At 40.5% G+C, this 22,848-nt stretch overlaps 1 long non-coding RNA gene across 2 annotated transcripts in view; it reads left to right on the top strand.

The window, feature by feature from the left end:
- The first annotated feature begins 11,124 nt into the window (after positions 1-11,124).
- LOC133236637 (uncharacterized) overlaps positions 11,125-22,848 on the top strand; it is a 59,568-nt gene continuing 47,844 nt past the window's right edge. For both annotated transcript variants that reach the window (XR_009732956.1, XR_009732957.1), the window contains exon 1: positions 11,125-11,342. This is a non-coding gene — a long non-coding RNA (uncharacterized LOC133236637). The remainder of the gene's footprint in view (positions 11,343-22,848) is intronic.

Below are 22,848 nucleotides of genomic sequence, written 5' to 3'. Positions count from 1 at the left end.
GAAAAAGTGATGCATATACATTTCAAGTACTGATTCCTAGAAACTTGCTAATATATTCTTCACTTGTGCTTGGTTTTCTTTCACTTTGCCCAAAGCAATTGATATAATTAAAGAATATGAGATTCTTAAAGATGGTAAGCTATAAGCTGAATGTGTGGGGCAGAAAGGCCCATGTTCCCCAAAGGCTGACATGTATTGGACTGTGATGTGAAATCACTGCAGATGGTGACTGCAGCCATGAAATTAAAAGATGCTTGTTCCTTGGGAGAAAAGCTATGACCAACCTAGACAGCATATGAAAAATCAGAGAAGGCACTTTGCCAACAAAGTTCTGCCTAGTCAAAGCCATCGTTTTCCCAGTAGTCATATAAGGATGTGAGAGTTAGTCTATAAAGAAAGCTGAGCACCAAAGAATTGATGCTTTAAAACTGTGGTGTTGGAGAAGACTCTTGAAAGTCCCTTGGACTGCAAGGAGATCCAACCAGTCCATCCTAAAGGAAATCAGTCCTGAATATTTATTGGAAGGACTGATGCTAAAGCTGAAGCTCCAGTACTTTGGCCACCTGATGAGAACTGACTCATTTGAAAAGACCCCGATGATGGGAAAGATTGAAGGCAAGAGGAGAAGGGGACGACAGAGGATGAGATGGTTGGATGGCATCACCAACTCAATGGATGTGAGTTTGAGCAAGCTCCAGGAGTTGGTGATGGACAGGGAAGCCTGGTGTGCTGCAGTCCATGAGGTTGCAAAGAGTCAAATACAACTGAGTGACTGAACTGTGATGTGTGGGAAGATTTGCTTTTCTGTGTAAAGTCACTAAAATTTAGGGTTAGAGTAACAAGTGTTTACCTTGATTAGTACACAGATAAATTAAGCACTGACAGAACAAAATTTCAGAAATATAATATTAATCTGGTACCTAAATCCTTCGATTTGGGCTCTTTTTGCTACCTCATTCATCGTTTCTTCTCCTTTTCCTTCTTCTAATGTCCATATGTTCATTTTAAAATGGAAAAACGGGCTCTGTTGAAATATAAATTAACTAAGGCATGCTGCCAAAGTCTTGTCTTGTGGTGTGCCTTGAGGATTTAACTTGGATTTTATTTTTCATAGCTATAGCAAGAAATCTTTTTGTTAGTCTTTTGAGGGGTGAAGCACTGGGAGCAAATAACAGGGACTTGATCCATCTCCTTGCCAAGCTGGACATAAGACTTTCTTTGTGTTTATAGCAATTAGGCCTTTTTAAATGTACCATCAATCTCTTCTTGAAGGGATAATCTGCTCTTTTGCAAGAGTAAAGGCATGAAGGAGCTCGTTTCGTGAGGATCTTAAAATAATCAAGGACTGGCAGGACATTGAGGACAGAATATGAAAAAGAAATAGGTTCAGGGTATTAAATGATATTCTAAGATCAGGGCAAATGGACTAAATGAAGTATGCAGGAAGGTCGCCTTATAAATGCTTGGGACCAGTAGCTGGACTAGAGAACCTGAAGTGAAGTGAAATCACTCAGTCGTGTCTGACTCTTTGCGACCCCATGGACAGTAGCCTGCACCAGGCTCCTCCGTCCATAGGATTTGCTAGGCAAGAGTACTGGGGTGGATTGCCATTTCCTTCTCCAGGCAATCTTCCTGACCCAGGAATCGAACCCAGGTCTCCCACATTGATAGACGCTTTACCATCTGAGCCATCAGGGGACCATCTCAAACTTATTCCTATGCTTCCCTAATAGTTAACAAATGACCATGTAAGGATTTACATCTCATATCCTAAGTCTACTACATACCAAATGGAGCAGTGGAAGAGCAAAAGACCCAGCGTTTTGAGAGTTGGAGTGATCTATGCCAGTTATTCATGAAACTAGGTGAGAAGACAGTGGATTCCTTATTGCTTGACAATTTTGTGAAACTGTCCTAGGCATGGATGTGTGATACCTTTACTGAGGTCCACTCTTCAGTATTTTCACCTTATATGTCTTTGTAAAGCTTATTTCAAATAAATTGGAGAGCTCAGGTCTCTAATAATGCAGTTCAAGTTTTTATTAAATGTTCAGTTCAGTTCATTTCAATCGCTCAGTCGTGTCCAACTCCTTGTGACCCCACAAACCGCAGCACGCCAGGCCTCCCTGTCTATCACCAACTCCCGGAGTCCACCCAAACCCATGTCCACTGAGTCAGTGATGCCATTCAACCATCTTATCCTCTGTCATCCCCTTCTCCTCCTGCCCTTAATCTTTCCCAGCATCAGGGTCTTTTCAAATGAGTCAGCTCTTCACATGAGGTGGCCAAAGTATTGGAATTTCAGCTTCAACATCAGTCCTTCCAATGAACACCCAGGACTGATCTCCTTTAGGATGGACTGGTTGGATCGCCTTGCAGTCCAAGGGACTCTCAAGAGTCTTCTCCAACACCACAGTTCAAAAGCATCAATTCTTCGGTGCTCAGTTTTCTTTACAGTCCAACTCTCACATCCATTCATGACTACTGGAAAAACCATAGCCTTGACTAGATGGACCTTTGTTGACAAAGTAATGTCTCTTTTTTAATATGCTATCTCGGTTGGTCATAACTTTCCTTCCAAGGAGTAAGCATCTTTTAATTTCATGGCTGCAGTCACCATCTTCAGTGATTTTGGAGCCCCCAAAAATAAAGTCAGCCACTGTTTCCCATCTATTTGCCATGAAGTGATGGGATCAGATGTCATGGTCCTAGTTTTCTGAATGTTGAGTTTTAAGCCAACTGTTTCACTCTCCACTTTCACTTTCATCAAGAGGCCCTTTAGTTCTTCTTCACTTTCTGCCATAAGGGTAGTGTCATCTGCATATCTGAGGTTATTAATATTTCTCTCGGCAGTGTTGATTCCAGCTAGTGCTTCCTCCAGCCCAGTGTTTCTCATGATGTACTCTGCATATAAGTTAAATAAGCAGGGTGACAATACCCAGCCTTGACGTATTCCTTTTCCAATTTGGAACCAGTCTGTTGTTCCATGTCCAGTTCTAACTGTTGCTTCCTGACCTGCATACAAATTTCTCAAGAGGCAGGTCAGGTGGTCTGGTATTCCTATCTCTTGAACAATTTTCCACAGTTTATTGTGATCCACACAGTCAAAGATTTAACATAGTTAGTAAAGCAGAAATAGATGTTTTTCTGGAACTTTCTTGCTTTTTCAATGATCCAGTGGATGTTGGCAATTTGATACTCTACAATGAGCATAAGTTTGCCTTCTCTTGCTTGTGGTTCCTTCTCCTGGCTCATGCTGACTTCAGAATGCTGTCCCAACATAGCAGAAAGTACACCATTGTTGACGTAAAAAAGAAAAAAACACAACAAAAAGCCTTCTGTTTGGCTACTGGAAAATCTATTTGTCCTCTTTTGATTTATTTCCTCTGGGCTACCTATATTATGGACGTGTGACCAGGATGAAATGAAATAACATATATGAATGCACCTAGCATGTTGCCTGGCACATGGCAGGCACTCAGTAAATACTATAGATACTATGCAGGGGTATCTTCTAAAAATAAATGGACCTTGGTGTTTCTATATCCAGGAAGACCTGCGGAGAACATCTGTTGTTCCTGATACAGGTGTAGCCCTGCTATTTTTCTCATGTCTTTTCAAGCATTTAACGTTCTTGTCTTCACAGCTCCTATAGGCCTGAAAGCTCCAATGGTCAGGGCAGAATGTAGACTATAGGAAAAAAGCCTTTCATGTTCTCTGGTATTGCCTGTGCTCTACCACTTCAAATCTTATCTGGAAACCAGCCTCTAAATGGCAATGATTTGATTTTCTCAACTCTGATCCAGGAACTGTCACTGTGTCCTAGAATCTTTACAATAACCTCAAGAAAAAGGTGCATGATCTTGTTTTCTGTTGGTCTCAGCCTATCAGTGATGATATGCCTAGGAATGCCTGGGAACACTCACCTGGGCCCAAATCACTTGTGGTAGTCCCCACAGAGGTTTCCTGCCTGGAAAGAGTCAGTGTTATGGCTGAACAGGGCCTTGTGGTTCTTATTATGATTGCAAGATGCACCTCAGAGAAAAGCTATCTGGGAACTTTGAAAAAATAAGATTTATTATTCGCAGTTCTTGGATGGCATACGGCATAGAGCCACCCAAGGAGGTTCTGGGTAGAGACACAGTGTAGACCTGAGTTCTCCCTTTCCTGGAATTGAGGGTGGGATGCCTAAGGTTTTATAGGTTTATTCTTTATTTGGTGAATTTAAAACCTAAAGGTAGGAATTTGGGCCTGGAAAGGGAAAAGCAGGGTGACTCAAAAGGTCAGGAATCTAGGTTGCCTGGGGCTGTCTAAAAGGGCGACTTCCTGGGTGGAGGGACCTGGCTATTTATTTAGATGTGTAGCTAGTGGTATGTTTATTCAAGATGGGTGTCTTTGAAATAGACGCATTGGCAATCAGAAACTAAATGTTAGGCACTTACGTTACATTCAAAAAAAGCTTACTGCCAAGCACTTACACTCTGGATCTTCGCCTGATGCATGAAGAATCTGAGTAACTTGATGAATACCTTGCAGCAAGTTAGGACTTCATCTTGAACTTAAAACCGAGATTTCTCGTATCATATGACATATATCTGATGAAATATACGATATGTCCTTTTCCAAATTACGTACCTCAGTTCCAGAAAAGGCAAGCAGAAAGAGGTAAACTTCCTTTCTTCCTTTCTATTTCCTTTCTCTTTCTTTCCCCGCTCCCTCCCTCCCTCCTTTTTTTTCCTTTTCGGTCTTTATGTCATTGGAAAAAAATGAACAAACAAACAAAAAACCCAGAACATTATCTTTGTGTCTCTGGACTGTTTGCAACTCTCTGATACACCCTGAAGATGGTGCTCATTTTCCTTGTTGTTGTTCAGTTGCTAAGTCGTGTCCAACTCTTTGCAACCTCATGGACTGTAGCACACCTGGCTTCTCTGTGCTTCACTATCTCCTGGAGTCTGCTCAAGTTCATTTCCTTATCCTGGTCTAAAAACTCACTCTCAGAGCCATTCACTAGGACCAGGCTTCACAGTTCCCCTGAGTCCACAAAGAATGACCTTTCGTCATAGTTACCCTTATTCAAAAACACTGCAAGTAATTTCCCCTTAGTACAGTGAATTATGACCAAGGAATAAATAATAATGTTTCAATCATCTAACTAACAGTTAGGCTAAAGATAAGCAGGCTATCAATTTTTCAAAACTTTGGTCTTATGACTCACAGGCCAATGCAGTTTTTGAACACAAGGCTGTTGCATGTAAGCTGTTGGGTGAAAAGATACAAAGGTACATAAATTGATATTTTTGTTCATGAGGACGGCATGCATATAATAATACAAAGTTCTGTGTAAGGAGTTGTCAGAGGAGAGGAGTGAATAGTAAGAGACAGATCTAGGTGTGAGGAGTTGATGGAGAAGTCTTCCTGGAAGAAGGGAATTTTGCCAGGCAACTAGGATTTGAAAGCATAAAAAAGGTTAGGGAGGATTGATCTAGATCTAGGATAAGAGCATATACAAAAGCACAGAGGAAAAATACATGCAAGATATGCTGTAGAGTGGTAAAGAATCCACCTGCTAATCCAGCGACTGCAAGAGACACTGGTTCAATCCCTGGTTTGGGAAAATCCCCTGGAGAAGAAAATGGCAACCCACTCCAGTATTCTTGCCTGGGAAATCCCATGGACAGAGGAGCCTGGAGGGCTACAGTTCATGGGGTCGCAAAGAATCAGACAAGACTGAGAACAGCGCACAACATAAAGTGAGAATCAGTTTGGGCAGAAAGGAGAAATACATTCTTAAGTTTGGTCAGAAATGTGTACAATGCAGAATGTTAAAAAATACGATAGGACCATTGGACTTCACCCAGGTGTTACTGAGAAAACTCTAGGGATTTGAAGTAGGGGACTGCAATGAAAGCGTTGTTTAAGAAAGACTACAAGGTCAAAGGAAATGGATACTAGAGGCAGAAAAATTTGTTAGGGATTCAGTTTTCTAGGAGGAGATGCTGATTATCTGACAAAGCAAAAGGAATGGAAGAGGTTAAGAGACAAACGACGGAACCTTCCAGCACAGTAGGACCGAACACAGGAGGAGGAAACATCACTTGGAATTAGTGGTTGAAGAATTATGGCTGTGGATCTCAAACCTGAGTGTGCATCACAATCTTCTGCAGGGCTTGTTAAAACACAGATTTCTGGGTCCCAGTACAGAGACTCATGGGGGCCAAGAAGTCTTGACGATTCCAGAGAAGGGAAAGTTATGTGTCCAACACTTAATGTCAAGCACCACATCGTGCAGATCGCATTTCCTGTAATTAGAGGAGATGTGTAGTCAAGTCAGGGGATACTGTATTCATACTCAGTAAATCTCACATGTCATTTGAACATGTAATACCATAAGCATATTTCTTGTCCCAAGCACCAATTGCCGCACACACATTCACTTTCTGAGGTCAGAACAGCGATTTAACAATCTCATTGCCCAGTGGTGATATACTATGTACTTTCCAAAATTAACCAAAATGAGAACCCCTGGGGTACATAACTCAGCTCTCTCCTTCCAACACGTGCATGGTTTCCTTCATCTCCTATTATGCTCTTTGCACCCGTAGTCATGCAAATGACCCAAGTGAACAGCTGCCTTCTGCGAACCAGATGGTCACATGTGGGAACAGAGATGGGATGGAGACAATAGAAGTAATAGCCTATAAAGTAGGTTAGCACTCCTGAAATTCTACTTTCTTCTATTAATACCAAGTGAAAGGTTAATTATTTCCATCCATGTTCACTTAATGGAGAGAATTAATCTCAAAGGCACAGCAAGAAATTTTCAGCAAAATTCTGTGACTGCTTATTCCAAAATAGGGCAGAAGCATGATTGAGTGTGTGCTGGAAAGCATGATGGGAAGAGTGAAGAGGCTTATGGAACACTCTGCTTGAGATGTAAGGCTGCACTTGTAGGCGTTGGGAGGAGAGTAAAGAAAGACTACGCTCTCATCTTTCTCAGTATTGAATCCCAATGGAACAAAAGAGAGTCATTTGGTGACTGGATGCTGTTCTTTTCTGAAATCAAAACTGCTTGAAATTAAGATATCAACTTCTTTCCTCTGTGCATGACATGAATCATGTTTAACATCGGTTATTTAAAGATGCTGTGTACACTCATTTTGTAGACACAGTAATATTTACAATCTTCCTAAATTTTGCATACTCATATTTTTACTTTCCTAAGTCCTTCCTCATAGCACATTATACGTATATAACGTCTTCATTTATAAGATCACATTTAATCACATTTCAATATCTATGAAGAGTGAGATATCTTTTGCTTGTGCTGGGCGCTTCTGTTTTGCAACTTAAAGATTTACTTGCTGCTGCTAAGTCGCATCAGTCGTGTCCAACTCTGTGCAACCCCATGGACTGTAGCCTACCAGGCTCCTCCATCCATGGGATTCTCCAGGCAAGAGTACTGGAGTGGGTTGCCATGACTTACTTGCTAAAGGACTACAAAGTTCATAATGTATGTGTTAGTCACTCAGTCATGTCTGACTCTTTCTGGCTCTTCTGTCCGTGGATTTCTCCAGGCAAGAATACTGGAGTGGGTTGCCATTTCCTTCTCTATGAAATCTTCCCAACCCAGGGACTGAACCCAAGTCTCCTGAATTGCAGGCAGATTCTTTACCATCTGAGCCACCAGGGAAGCCCATAAATAGTAGTTAAATTTCAGATTGATGTTATTTCATCCACTCCTTCATTAAGATAAAAATCAAGGTTGATCTGTTGCCTGGCCCAATATTTTTTACAGAAATATCTAGGGTCCAATTACTTTGGAAATAGCTACATAAAATAAAAAGAATAGCATATTCTGTTGTATATTAATTAGTGTTTAAAAAACAATGAGATGCAGGGAATAAAGAAGCCTATGGCAAAATAAATATTTGGGTCCATTTTTAGCAATCAAAAGAAAGCATTTTGGTGAAATTTACTGAATAATAAAAGAAAACTATGAACAAATTTAAAATGACCAAGAAAATGGTAAGAAGAAAATGACTAGCCCTGATTCTACTACATAAAATATTTTAATTATGTGTTTTTCTTAATATAAAAGTAAAACATGCTTATTTGTAGACAGTTTGGAAAAGAGCCAAGAACACAAAGAATAAAATAAAAATTACCCATTATACTAAAGATAATCAATGTTAACATATTGCAGCATTTTCTCCTAGTCATTTCTTTATACACTTAAACCCTATATTTAAAATAGTCCACGTTCCTTTAATAAATTATAACATTATGCATTATTCTTTTCCTCATAATATTCAAAGTTCTTTTTAAGTACTATTATTAGTCATGGGATGCCGTATGTTTAATTATTTCTCTTCGAAACTCATGTATATTAAAGCCAAATTTTGGTGCCACTAATAATGGTGTGATAAAACTTTTTCCTATTTTTGGATTCTTACTAAGTTCTTGTACTCTGATGAGAAGGACAGAAATTTAGCTGGCAACTAATCAGAGTCAGCTTTTTAATTGATTTTATAGAGGGTAGAGGAGTCAAAAATTCATTCCTTCAAATATTTTTTAATAACTACTCTTTTTTTAGCCATGGTTCTAATGGGGATACATCAATAGACAAAATGTATAAACATCCCTGTGTGTGTGTGTGTGTGTGTGTGTGTGTGTGTGTTTAGTTGTTTAGTCGTGTCTGACTCTTTGAGACCCCACAGACTGCAGCCCACCGGGCTTCTCTGTCCATGGGATTCTCCAGGCAAGAATACTGGAGTGGGTTGCCATTTATTTCTCCAGGGGATCTTCCTGACCCAGGGATCAAACAAGAGTCTCCAGCATTGCAGGCAGATTCTTTACCATCTGAATATAGGGAAGTCCCTATAAATTTCATGTAACTTGGGTTCCAGTATGCTCATTTATTAAGACAGAGAAAATAATAGAAAAAATGCTTTGTAAAATTTTCTTTTTTTTTTTTTTTTGAGGGGGATGAAGTTGCATAAAATTCTGCCGTGTACATGTTGGTCTGAGGTGCCAGTGAGGTATCCATGTAGGGATTTACTGGAGGAGCTCAAGAAAAAGTCTGGGCTGGAGATATTGATTTGGGCCTCGTCAGCATACAGGTGAGAGCTAACACCATCGAGGGGATCTAATCAGGGGAAAATGCTGAGAATTACTGATAGTGGAAGACTTACCTAAGGAACACCAGCATTTTAAAAAGAGGATATGGAAAGAGTACAAAAGCAGGAAAGAAAGCTCTTAAGACTATAGAGCCATGGAGCCAAGGGGAGTATATTGCTTGAAAAAAGAAATAGATAATGATAATCCTTCTCAGAAATCAAAGCAGAGACTTGAAAATGCACCTTGCATTTTGAAAACATGAAGTTCATTACTAACAGGTTCATTACAACCCCATTCTGAGGCTCCACACATCTTTGATCTCTTACCTCCCTTGTCCCCTTCATCTTAGCTATTTCCTTCTGTGGCCACACCTTATGATTTGTCATGACTTGTTACTGTGTCACTCCTGAAATGACAAACTCAAACAATATACTCTGTGACCACACACCATTTCTCCCATCTCATGCACTCCAGTGCTTTCAGTGCACTAAACTATTTGCTATTGAGCCCTTCTGTAAATTGATTCCTTTCCTTTCTATCTATTATTCTTTTCCATTCCATAGCTCAACACTCTCCCAAGAAACTTGAACAACTTAGATCCAGGAAAAGAGGAACATTTTGAAGGCGTTGGTCATGTGACAATGTCCCTCCATGTGTGAATCAATGGAAATGCTAGACTCAAAATAAAAGCATGGCACCACCTCTTCTTCTAAGATTTTTTTTTAGCAGGTGAGAGATGAGTTCTAGCAATCTCCTTAACTGCAAAACACATCAGGAGGCAAATCTACGGTTCCACCATAGAAGATGTAACTACATTTCCAAATTAATTGAACTAAAATTTTAATTAATTAAAAGCCCTCAAGCCTCTTGTAATACCCATTTTAAAAATTTCCACCCATCTGCCTAAAATCGCCACTTATAAGTCCATTTAGAAATCTCCTAGACAGAAGATCTGAAAGCATGGAAGCCAGAGTGGTTGGGATAGTTTGAATTCCACTCAAATATTGAGAAAAGGATTTAAGTGCAAGTGGTTTTTTGGGCTGTGATACCAGGAGATAACAACTGAGGGAAAAGGGGGTGAGACAGAAAAAGGAAAGCAGCCAGTAAAGGATGTGTTATTATATCAGTGAGCCCATTGGGTAATTGGGACTTGATTCTACTAAGAAACTCAGGGGTTCGGTGTAAACCCTGTGACTCAGAGTGGTGCCCCTGTCCCCTTGCCCCCAGGAAGGAGCTGGACTTTGCATGTGATCATAAAAATCCTCAGATAGCATTGCCCCGGGGTGGTAGCGTGCAGGGAAGGGAAGGAAGAGGAGAGACAGACAAAGCCCCAAGAAGGATGTTAGACATCACGCATTACAATGAGAAGTCAGCCTCTGCTCCAGCCCATCCAGAGATGCTCTAATATGTCCAGCATTTTTATCTCCAAGGTATAGGATTCTGTACAATTGTCTGGGCTTCTATCTGGGGAAAGTACTTTGTTTTAAAACTATTTGAATTTGAAGAGTTCTAGACTAATGATGTTGTTCTCATTTATGTTAATCAGTAGATCCCCTTTCTGCTGAATTCCATTCAAATAAACTAGTACAGACAGAGACTGCTAGTTTTATCTAACTGTATGACCCCGTAGAAAGAGATGGCTGCACACAAGCAGATGGCCAAATAAAATCTAACGTGAGAGTTTGATCTTGTTCTCATAATTCTGTTGTCCTTGCCTGCTACCTTAATCAACATAAGCTAGCTTTATTCCAGCATAGAAATTAATTCCCAAATCCCAGTGACTTCACACACCAAAGGGTTATTTTTCAATCACAACCTGTTCATTATGGCATCACAAGTTTCTCTGCTCAACATATTCAAGGCCCCAGGATGAAAAGAGGGTCTATAATTGTATGTAGCGGCACCTTGTGCAAGAGGCAGCCTCTTTTGTCATAGTAGCAAGGAAAGAGACTATGAAGAATCACACGTGAGTTTCCTTTGTCTCAGCTCAGAGGTAATGAATCATCTCTGCTCAAGTTAGCCAGACCATTGACATCACAGTGCTTAACTGCAAAGCACTGAGGAATGCAAGGAAGCAGAGAGAACATGTGATGATCACAACAGTTTTCACCACACCTACCTACCAAATAGAAGATGCCTTTAAGATCATCCAGGCCGGGGGTTTTCCAGCTGCACATTTTAGGAACTCTACTACTCCCAGCATCCATTAGGAACTCCTGAAGGTGAAACAGTTATTTCCCCCATCCCCCTATAGAGCCAGAAAAGCTTTTTTTCAATACTTTCTCCATCTTGATGTTTCTCGTATGATTTTCTTTGAGGAAAGGATTCTGTAGCTTTAAAAAATAGTTGGAACATGACAAAGGCAATCCAGCTTGTTTTATTTTAAAGATAAGAAAAGTCAAGCCCCAACAATACTGAGTTTCCAAAAAGATGCAACTGGTGAGTGGAAAATCTTGAACCGGAACCTTTCTCAGACACTGTACACTTTGACATTTGACATCGTGTCCTGATGGACTCCTCATTGTTGGGAAAAACTTTTCTCTATGATGTTTGTCAGGAGTATCTGGAAAGTAAGTCTCTAAGCTAGAATTCATTTGAGAAAAGAACAATGAAACGATAAACGAAAGAAGAAAAAAAAAATCACAAGAGACCGGAGGGAAAAAAAAGTTGGCAAAGTGAAAAAGTAAAGTGAGAGCACTAGAGAGAGGTCTGGAGGTGTGAAGAGGCCGTGGGCCCAAGTGAGAGCCACTCAGTCTAGACTCCAGATGTGAGGCCATGGCTCCAGTGAGTTCAGGACTGGTTGCTGCAAACACTGTTGCCAGCTGACATGGCTGAGCTACACACCCTTGGATGGCTGACAGAATTGGCTGTGTTTCTGTTCAGCATTTTGCTTCCTAGTGTGTGACTGTTCAGTCTGCTGGCTGCTCCAAGGTTGTAACACCAGATAATGGGAGACCTTCTTTTAATACTGAAGTCAGCCTTTGGCAAACCCCAAAGAAGGAAAGTCCTTTTAAGTGTCCAAAGGCAGGTTGGTACCCCTTGGACTATTAGAAGTGCCACCTTCCCACATGGAGGTTAATCTGACTCCAAAAATAGGAAAATGGTGGAGAGACACAGAGTAAATAAAACAAAAGGAGGCTACTGCTTGTTAGCAGCAGGAGAATGGGTAAATGTCCTTGTGCTTCTGGGATTGCATTTCCTCTGCGGGATTTCATTAAATAGTCTTCTAAGTTCCCTCTGAACACTGACACCCCATAAGCCTATGAAATGGCACCAAGAAGGAAGGAAGGATAAACAAGAAAACCATGTCCTCTGCAAGCTTATATGATAAAACAGCAATACCTAAGTATTTATTTTGTTAAATAAACAAGTTGAATACTTGTATTTGCTCTCTGCGATTGAGCAAACTGCAGAATCTGGCAATGAGTTTAACACATGAAAACTAAGATGGAAGAGCTCTGAAGACAAGGAATCATTCTAGAGAAAGGAAAATTTGAAAGGGCCAGTCCAAGACTATAATTCAGAAGTGAACAGAATTTGTGTTTCTTATTCTTCCAACATTCTTCCATTCTTTAAGCAATTATTTAATGCCTGCTACATGGTATGGCTAGGGATTTTATGGCAAGGAAAATAATCTCACCTTTGTATATAATATAATGGTGGATGCAGGCAATTAGACAAAGATGAATACAATAAGGATAAACATAGGGGAAGAGATATAGGTGATGGAGACGGGAGAGAAATTCAGACCAAGCTTGAAAGACCAGAGATACTGGAGGAAGTTTATTTTAAGTTGAGTCCTGACAGAAGTGTAAGAAAGGGATAGTCAGACAAAGAGGTGGAGAAGGAAAGAACCACTTGAGATGTGTTTATGAAACTGAAAGTAATGTATTATGACTGTCACTTGTTGCCTATGTGAGCATGAGCGTCCTACCTCTCTGAGCTTCAGTGTCCTCATCTGAAAAATGGAACAGTTACAGGTTGCAAAGACACGTGTAACAATAGTTACACGTGTAACTATCACTTTCAATATTAAGAACAATTGTGTATGTGTGTGTGTCTGTGTGTGTGACACCTACTCTAGCGCTTACCGTATAGGGGGTAATAAGGAGGTACTTGATGAATGATAGAAAACTATAATATTACAGTGCAGGACTCGGGAAGGACAACACAGGAGTCAGATTGTTGCCCAAGTTTCTGGCTTTGGAAATTCAATTCTGGACATGTTGGAGGCATGTCTACAATAGCAGATGTAGTATCCAGTTGGCTTAATATACATGTATCTGGAGTAAAGGTGATCTGGGCTGAAGATGTATTTTCAAATGAACACAAATATGATACAAAAAATAATGTCCCTTTCTTCTCCTTTTATTGTTCCATGTTGATCTGCTGAAAAATTCCTCTTCAGTCCATATTTCTATCATCCATAGCTGTCGACTCCTAAATTATTAGCTAAGGAATTGTATTGTAACAGAAAGGGATTGGAAATGTTATGAAAACTGAAATTTTTTGAGACTCTATAAGAAACAAGGCACAGCGGGACAAGACTGTGAAATCTGACAGTCACCTGAGGTTGAACCATTGGGCCAGGTTGGACAGGCTACACGGATAGCCTTCTCTCATGTGTATAGTATTTTCTGAAAAGAAAATCAGTTCTGTTCAGTACTCATTCATGTTTGACTCTTTGTGACTCCACGGACTGCAACATGCCAGACTTCCATGTCCATCACCAACTTCCGGAGTTTACTCAAACTCATGTCCATCGAGTTGGTGATGCCATCCAGCCATCTCCTTCTCTGTTGTCCCCTCCTCCTCCTGCCTTCAACCTTTCCCAGCATCAGGGTCTTTTCCAATGAGTCAGTTCTTCACATCAGATGGCCAAAGTATTGGCATTTCAGCTTCAGTATCAGTTCTTCCAATGAATATTCAGGACTGATTTCTTTTAGGATGCACTGGTTGGATCTCCTTGCAGTCCAAGGGACTCTCAAGAGTCTTCTCCAACACCATAGTGCAAAAGCATCAGTTCTGCAGTGTTCAACTTTCTTTATACTCCAACTCTCACATCCATACATAACTACTGAAAAAACCACAGCTTTGACTAGATGGACGTTTATTGGCAGAGTAATGTCTCTGCTTTATAATATGCTGTCTACGTTTGTCATAGCTTTTCTTCCAATGAAGAAGCGTCTTTTAATTTCATGGCTGAAGTCACTATCTACAGTGATTTTGGAGCCCTGCAAAATAAAATCTCTCACCATTTCTATTGTTTTGCCATCTATCTGCCATGAAGAGATGGGACCAGATGCCATGATCTTAGTTTTCTGAACGTTGAGTTTTAAGCCAACTTTTTCACTCTCCTCTTTCACTTTCATCAAGAGGCTCTTTAGTTCTTCTTTGCTTTCTGACGTAAGGGTGGTGTCATCTGCGTATCTGAGGTTATTGATATTTCTTCTGGCAATCCTGATTCCAGCTTGTGCTTCATCCAGCCTGGCATTTTGCATGATGTACTCTGCATATAAGTTAAATAAGTAGGGTGACAATATACAGCCTTGACGCCCTCCTTTCCCAATTTGGAACCAGTCTGTTGTTCCATGTCCGATTCTAACTGTTGCTTCTTGACCTGCATACATATTTCTCAGGAGACAGGTAAGGTGGCCTGGTATTCCCATCTCTTTCAGAATTTTCCACAGTTTGTTGTGATCCACATAGTCAAAGGCTTCAATAAAGCAGAATTAGATGTTTTTCTGAAACTCTCTTGCTTTTTGTACGATCCAATGGACATTGGCAGTTTGATCTCTGGTTCCTCTGGCTTTTATACATCTATCTTGAACATGTGGAAGTTCATGGTTCATGTACTGTTGAAGCCTTGCTTGGAGAATTTTGAGCATTACTTTGCTAGTGTACCACTTGAGTGCAATTGTGTGGTAGTTTGAATATTCTTTGGCATTGCCTTTCTTTGGGATTAGAATGAAAACTGACTTTTTCCAGTCCTGTGTCCACCGCTGAGTTTTCCAAATGTGCTAGCATATTGAGTGCAGCACTTTCACAGCATTGTATTTTAGGATTTGAAATAGCTCAACTGGAATTCCATCACCTCCACTAGCTTTGTTCGTAGTAATCCTACCTAAGGCCCACTTGACTTTGCATTCTAGGATGTCTGGCTCTAGGTGAGTGATCACACCATCATGGTTATTTGGGTCATGAAGATGTTTTTTGTATAGTTCTGCATTCTTGCCACCTCTTCTTAATATCTTCTGCTTCTGTTAGGTCCATACTGTTTCTGTCCTTTATTGTGCCCATCTCTGCATGAAATGTTCCCTTGGTATCTCTAATTTTCTTGAAGAGGTCTCTAGTCTTTCCCATTCAATTGTTTTCCTCTATTTCTTTGCACTGATCATTGAGGAAGGCTTTCTTATTTCTCCTAGCTCTTCTATGAAACTCTGCATTCAAATGGGTATATCTTTTCTTTTCTCCTTTGCCTTTAGCTTCTCTTCTTTTCTCAGCTATTTGTAAGGCGTCCTCAGACAACCATTTTGCCTTTTTGCACTTCTTTTTCTTGGGGATGGTCTTGATCACTACCTCCTGTACAATGTCATGAACCTCCATCCAGAGTTCTTCAGGAATTCTATCAGATCAAATCCCTTGAATCTATTTTTCACTTCAATTGTATAATCCTAAGGGATTTGATTTAGGTCATACCTGAATGGTCTAGTGGTTTTCCCTACTTTCTTCAATTTAAGTCTGAATTTGACAGTAAGGAGTTCATGACTGAGCCACAGTCAGCTCCCAGTCTTGTTTTTGCTGACTTTATAGAGCTTCTCCATCTTTGGCTGCAAAGAATATAATCAATCTGATTTTTGTATTGACCATCTGTTGATGTTCATGTGTAGAGTCTTCTCTTTTATTGTTGGAAAAGGGTGTTTGCTATGACCAGTGCGTTCTCTTGGCAAAACTCTGTTAGCCTTTGCCCTACTCATTCTGTACTCCAAGGCCAAACTTGCCTGTTACTCCAGGTATCTCTTGACTTCCTATTTTTGCATTCCAGTCCCCTATGATGAAAAGGACATCTTTTTTGAGTGTTAGTTCTAGAAGGTCTTGTTGGTCTTCACAGAACCATTCAGCTTCTTCAGCTTTACTGGCTGGGACATAGACTTGGATTACTGTGATATTGAATGGTTTGTCTTGGAAACAAATAGAGATCACTGTCATTTTTGAGATTGCACTCATGTACTGCATTTTGGACTCTTTTGTTGACTATGATGGCTACTCCATTTCTTCTAAGGGATTCCTGCCCACAGTAGTAGATATAATGGTCATCTGAGTTAAATTTACCCATTCCAGTCCATTTTGTCTCACTGATTTCTAAAATGTCAATGTTCACTCTTGCCATCTCCTGTTTGACCACTTCCAATTACTTTGATTCATGCACCTAACTGAAATCGCTCAGTCGTGTCTGACTCTTTGCGACCCCATGGACAGTAGCCTGCACCAGGCTCCTCAGTCCATAGGATTTTCTAGGCAAGAGTACTGGAGAGGGTTGCCATTTCCTTCTCAGGGAATCTTCCTGACCCAGGAATTGAACCCAGGTCTCCCACATTGATAGACGCTTTACCGTCTGAGCCACCAGGGGACCTGGTGGACTTCCCTGGTGGCTCAGATGGTAAAGCATCTGTCTGCAATATGGGAGACCCAGGTTCGATCCCTGGATTGGGAAGATCTCCTGGAGAAGGAAATGGCAACCCACTCCAGTAGTCCTGCCTGGAGAATCCCAGGGATGGAGGAGCCTGATAGGCTACAGTCCATGGGGTCGCGAAGAGTCGGACACGACTGAGCGACCTCACTTCATGCGCCTAACATTCCAGGTTCCTCTGAATATTGTTCTTACAGCATCAGACTTTACTTCTGTAACCAGTCACATCCACAACTGGGTGTTGTTTTTGCTTTGGTTCCGTCTCTTCATTCTTTCTGGAATTATTTCTCCTCTCTTTTCCATTAGCCTATTGGGCACGTACGACCTAGGGAGTTCATCTTTCAGTGTCCTATCTTTTTGCCTTTCCATACTGTTCATGGGGTTCTCAAGGCAAGAATGCTGAAGTGGTTTGCCATTCCCTTCTCCAGTGGACCACGTTTTGTCAGAACTCTCCACCATGAACCATCCATCTTGGGTGGCCCTACATGGCATGGCTCATAGTTTTGTTAAATTAGACAGGGCCTTGGTCCATGTGATCAGTTTGATTGGTTTTCTGTGATTCTGTTTTTCATTCTGTCTGCCCTCTGAGGGATAAGGTTAATAAGAGGGAAGCTTCCTGATGGGAGAGGCTGACTGTGGGGGAAACTGGGTCTTGTTCTAATGGGTGGGGCCATGCTTAGTAAATCTTTAACCCAGTTTTCTGTTGATAGGCGGGGCTGTGTTCCCTTCCTGTTGTTTGATCTGAGACTAAACCATGGTGGAGGTCACAAAGATAATGGCGACCTCCTTCAAAAGGTCCCCTGCATGTACGGACACACTCAGTGCCCCGACCCTGAAGCAGGCCACCACCGACCCACGCCTCTGCTGGCGACTCCTGGACACTCCTAGGCAAGTCTGGGTAAGCCCCTTGTGGGGTCACTGCTCCTTTCTCCTGGGTCCTGGCACACACAAGGTTCTGTTTGTGCCCTCCAAGATTCTGTTTCCCCAGTCCTGTGTAAATTCTTGTGGCTCTGTGGTGGGGTTAATGGCAACCTCGTCCAAAAGGGCTTATGTCATACCCAGGTCGCTGCACCAAGAGCCCCTGCCCCTGAAGCAAGCCACTGCTGACCTGTGCCTCCACAGGAGACACTCAAACACTCAAAGGAAGGTCTGGCTCAGTCTCTGTGGGGTCTCCGCATCCTGGTGCACACAAGGTTTTGTTAGAGCCCTCCGACCGTCTCTGGCAGGTATGGGATTTGATTATAAACGTGATTTCAGCCCTCCTACCATCTTGCTGGGGCTTCTCTTTTGCCCTTGGTCATGGGGTATCTTTTTTTGGTGGGATCCAACATTCTCCTGTCAATGGTTGTTCAGCTGCGAGTCGTATTTTGGAGTTCTCGCAGAAGATGAGTGCACATCTTTCTACTCCATGTGAAAAGAAAATGGTGGTGGGTTAATACGAGGCAGCAGACATATTTGCTGAAGTGGATACTTAAGATTTTCTTGACATTCCCTTCTACCCCATAAATCAAATTAGCTATAAATCATCATTGATGTAGCAAATCTGTCTGCCCCCTTCTTTCTGTTTTTCATTTCAAATTAATATCAGATGAAACAATTAATGCCTTTCAGAGCATTTTCCAGATCAAAAACAGACACACAATCACATGAAAAATTTGGCATTTAAGGGGAAAAAACAACTTTATTTAACATAAAACTTATTGAAAAATTCAAAGCCTGCCAACTGGGAAAGAAATTAAGGTTAGGTTTCTGAGAAGTCTCTCTAATCATCAATAGGAGGGACTAGCAGGGGGCTTGGCTGTGGCTCACTAGCTGTTGTCAAAGTGAAATCCTTGTTTAGTGAGGATATGAACAGTCCCAGCTATTATCTCCTTCCCTCCTACTGAATGTAAAACTCTATCAAGCCTCTACTCTAGGATTAAATGCTCATCCTAGTATAGCTTCTTTTCTATTGCTTTCTATGACATCTGAACTTTCAGAGCACCAATTTCTGGTCTGCAATCCACCTTCCACTAGCCCCTGAATTCTCTGTCCTTGATGCTGGGTCAGCAGTGGCAAGTAAAAGCTCAGGCTTAGAGGGAAAAAAAAATTTTTTTTTTCCTTCAATAGGGCAGAAGTGAGAGATGCAAGACCCTTGAAGACTATTTAATCAATAAATGTCTTTTCTTCATAAATCTGATATGTAGCCAACACTCTAAATGAACTTCTCCACTGCTCACAAAGTAACACTTATATTGAAGCTACAGCTGCTATTTCTGCTTTAAAAAGCATGAGATTTTGTGTCAGAAAAGTGAAACATATATCCTGGTTCTATATTTAATACCTGCTTGAAATTGGGCAAGTCTTTATCAACACTCTGAAATTCAGTTCTCCTCTCTAAAAGAATGAAGAGCCAGATTTTCTTTCTGTATCATTTTATTCATGCCTTTATTTCCGAAATTCTCACCTTTAACTGTCATCATTACTTGCATAGAACTTAGACGATGGACTGCATCTTAGTCACTTCTGTATTCCCAGGATTTAAAACACTGTATGTTGTAGATTTTCTGTGAGACTTTCTAAAAGGAATTCAAAATATCCCTGCCTCACAAAGTTGACAGATACATTGAAAGCAAGCTCAGTTGCTGGAATGTGCTCCTGCTTTCTCCTTCAAACACTTAGAAATATAGGATATAAAACAATGATGCTTTTAGTATAACAAAATAGAGGAAAAGCTCAAAATAGAGGAAAGGAAAATCCTTAAGCTGTTAAATAAGGAAGTCAAAGCCAGAGTTTTAAACTTGGCTAATGCTAAGGACACCTAGGGGCTTCTCTGATAGCTCAGTTGGTAAAGAAGCCGCCTGCAATGCAGGAGACCCTGGTTCAATTCCTGGGTCAGGAAGATCCCCTGGAGAAGGGATAGGCTACCCACTCCAGTATTCTGGCCTGGAGAATTCCATGGACTGTATAGTCCATGGGGTTGCAAACAGTCGGACACGACTGAGGGACTAACCACAACAAACGGGCTTTCACTCACTCAAGGACACCTAAGAAGCATTAGATAAAAATATATACACCAAAGAGCTAACTAAAAAGCATTATAATGCCCGGGTTGGAGAAAGTAAATGTGGCCTTGAACTCATGAAAGGTGAAGACTTCTAACTGAAATCTCTACAGAAGGATGAGCTTCTTGAAGGGTTGGTCCCTCTATATGGAAACGAGACTAGAAAGACATCTACTTTGAGATTGTAGTGGGAAAGGGGGTCTGAATTTCTACTACAAATTCAAGAGTCACAAATGATAAATTAACGCATAAAAACTGGCCTTAAATTGAAGATATCCCAGACACTGTATGAGAAAAAACTCTTCTATGAGGACACAACCCAGGGTGAATGAGGCTACCACAGAAAAACAAGCTCCTTGGAAGATAAGTATTAAAAAAATCAGTCACTCAACGAAATGGTCAGCCATGAAAAAGAGTCAGCAAAACATAAAGGAAAACTAGAACTTCTTAGAATATCTAAAATAGATAACACAATATGTACACTGAACATGATAAAGAGACCAAAGACAGCATAAAAAGCATAATAAAAATATGATACCATGGGGAAAGCAGATTGGTAAAATATCCAAGTAGAAGTATTAATCATTGAAATAAAGAAATAAGGGAAAATAAAGAATAAAGAAACTAATTAAAAATAAAGAAATAAAGAAAAAAGGAAGGGAAGGGGAGAGGAAGAAAGAGTGAAGATTTAAGTTTGGTCAATCAACTTAAGGCAAGAAAGGACACAAGTAAAGCAAAGGAAAACACAGTAGCAGGAAAAAAGATTCCAAATATATATGTAATCTCAATAAAAGTAAAGAGATTTAAATCACTTCTTATTTTTCTCTCAGTGGTCAAACTATAGAATAAAATTTAGCTATATGTTATTTATGAGATACCTAAAATGTAGGTACACAAAAGGCTGGAAAATTAAAGGATGAAAAATATATCTGAGAAAATATTGTTAAAAAATAAAGTTTGTTTTTAGCTGTGGTAATAGCAGATAAAATAGAATTACAGGGAAAAGTTATTAAAGACAAAAAGACCCACTAAGGACAAAGAGGATTATTGTAATAATAGAAGGAAACTGTAAGATTTACACAGCCACACTAAATTATTTTGGCACATAATTATGTATTATATAAACATGTAGATTGACAAAATTGCAATAAGAAACCAAAAAAAAAAAAAAAAAAGTTAAAAATGTTGACCAAACTCACAGAAACCAAATCACCAAGCAAATGAAGCCTCTAAATTCTTAGAAAAAGCATATAAAAGAAAAAAGTCAGAATATATAAAATTTCAACAACAAAATTAACAAACTATATCTAATAGACTTATATTGAACTCTGTAATCAAAAGTTAGGGACTATATGATCTTACCCACCACACACAGAACATTTTTAAATTGACCATCTATTGAGTCATAAAAGACTCAAGAAATAGCAATGAAAAATTATACAAGAAAGGCAATGTTTTCCAATTTAAAGCAAGAAAACTAGTATTCAATTATGAAAGATAGTCATAAAGTTACAAATTTGAAAATATAGAAATTCACTTTTAAATAATCCTTGGGTCAAACAAGTGGTAATCAAACATACAAAGTATTTAGAACTAAACAGTGAAATATCATATAGCCAAACTTTGGAATAGAGCTTCCCAGATGGTGCAGCGGTAAAGAATCTACCTGCCAATGTGAGAGATTTGAGCCCTAGGTCAGAAAGATCCTCTGGAGTAGGCAATGGCAACCCACTGACTGAACACACGCATACACACACACACACGCACACACTTTGTAATGCTGCTAAAATACTGTTGGTATATAAATTATGGCTGACCCATATAGATTTATGTAAATGGGTTCCAATGCCCTCTAGCTTCATGATGGAGCCACAGCAGGGGACCAGACTGAGTTAGGAAACTGATGTTAGGAGATTATTCTCCTGGCATTCAGCTGGAGAGGTAGCCTGGCTCTGCCCCACAACAGTTACTGCTCCTCTCAAAGAGGGAGACTCTGCTTGACTCTCTCTCCTCCTGGGTCCCAGGAAGTGCTCACTCCCCTCATCTCTGTGGGATGGAGGTTAAATACCCAGCTGCGATTAGTCCTGGGTTACTGTACTATCTCTTGTGGTTTCCCCTCTACGCATATCCTTGTAAACAGTCCTGTTGTAAATAAACCCTCCTCAAATTGTACTGTTTGGAGAGTGCCATCTGTTTCCTGTTGGGACCATGACTGAAACAGTGTTATAGATTTAATTTAGAAGGCCTGTTACACTCTTGGACACAGGGAGAAAATAGAGGAAGGATGGAAATGGTGTTGCTATCTGGATGTAACTATAATCTGGACATTGGTACCAACCGAACCTGGCAGATACACCATGACTGTCCTTCCTTTCCCAGGGCACATTTACGGATTCTTCAAAAACTCCTCAACCCCAGAGATCTCTCACTTACAGTTACCTTGGCATGACCATGGCATCTCTTCTGCTGGCCACCATTTGGCCAGCTCTGACTCCCCCAATCAATGGTGTGCTTCGGAGAGGTGGACAGCACCTCTGTTCTTCCGGTGAATAGTGAGAAAGGGGAGAAAGCTTAGTTGGATGGGTGAAGCAGTTGTAGTTCAGCTGAATGGGTAAGATTTTATTTCTATCATTTTAAAAATCTTTGTCAACCAAATTTAACATTAATACTTACCTGTGTTAATAATCAGTTCAGTTCAGTCGCTCTGTTGTGTCTGACTCTTTGCGACCCCATGGATGGCAACGTGCGAGGCTTCCCTGTCCATCACCAACGCCCAGAGTTTGCTCTAATTCATGTCCATCGAGTTGGTGATGCCATCCAACCATCTCATTCTCTGTTGTCCCCTTCTCCTCCCGCCTTCAATCTTTCCCAGCATCAGGGGCTTTTCCCCAGCATCAGGTCAGTTCTTCACATCAGGTGGCCAAAGTATTGGAGCTTCAGCATCAGTCCTTCCAATGAATATTCAGGACTGATTTCCTTTAGGATGGACTGGTTG

Source organism: Bos javanicus, chromosome 23, assembly GCF_032452875.1.
Source record: "Bos javanicus breed banteng chromosome 23, ARS-OSU_banteng_1.0, whole genome shotgun sequence".
NCBI classification, from domain to species: Eukaryota; Metazoa; Chordata; class Mammalia; order Artiodactyla; family Bovidae; genus Bos; species Bos javanicus.
This window is presented reverse-complemented; position numbering and strand designations above follow the sequence as displayed.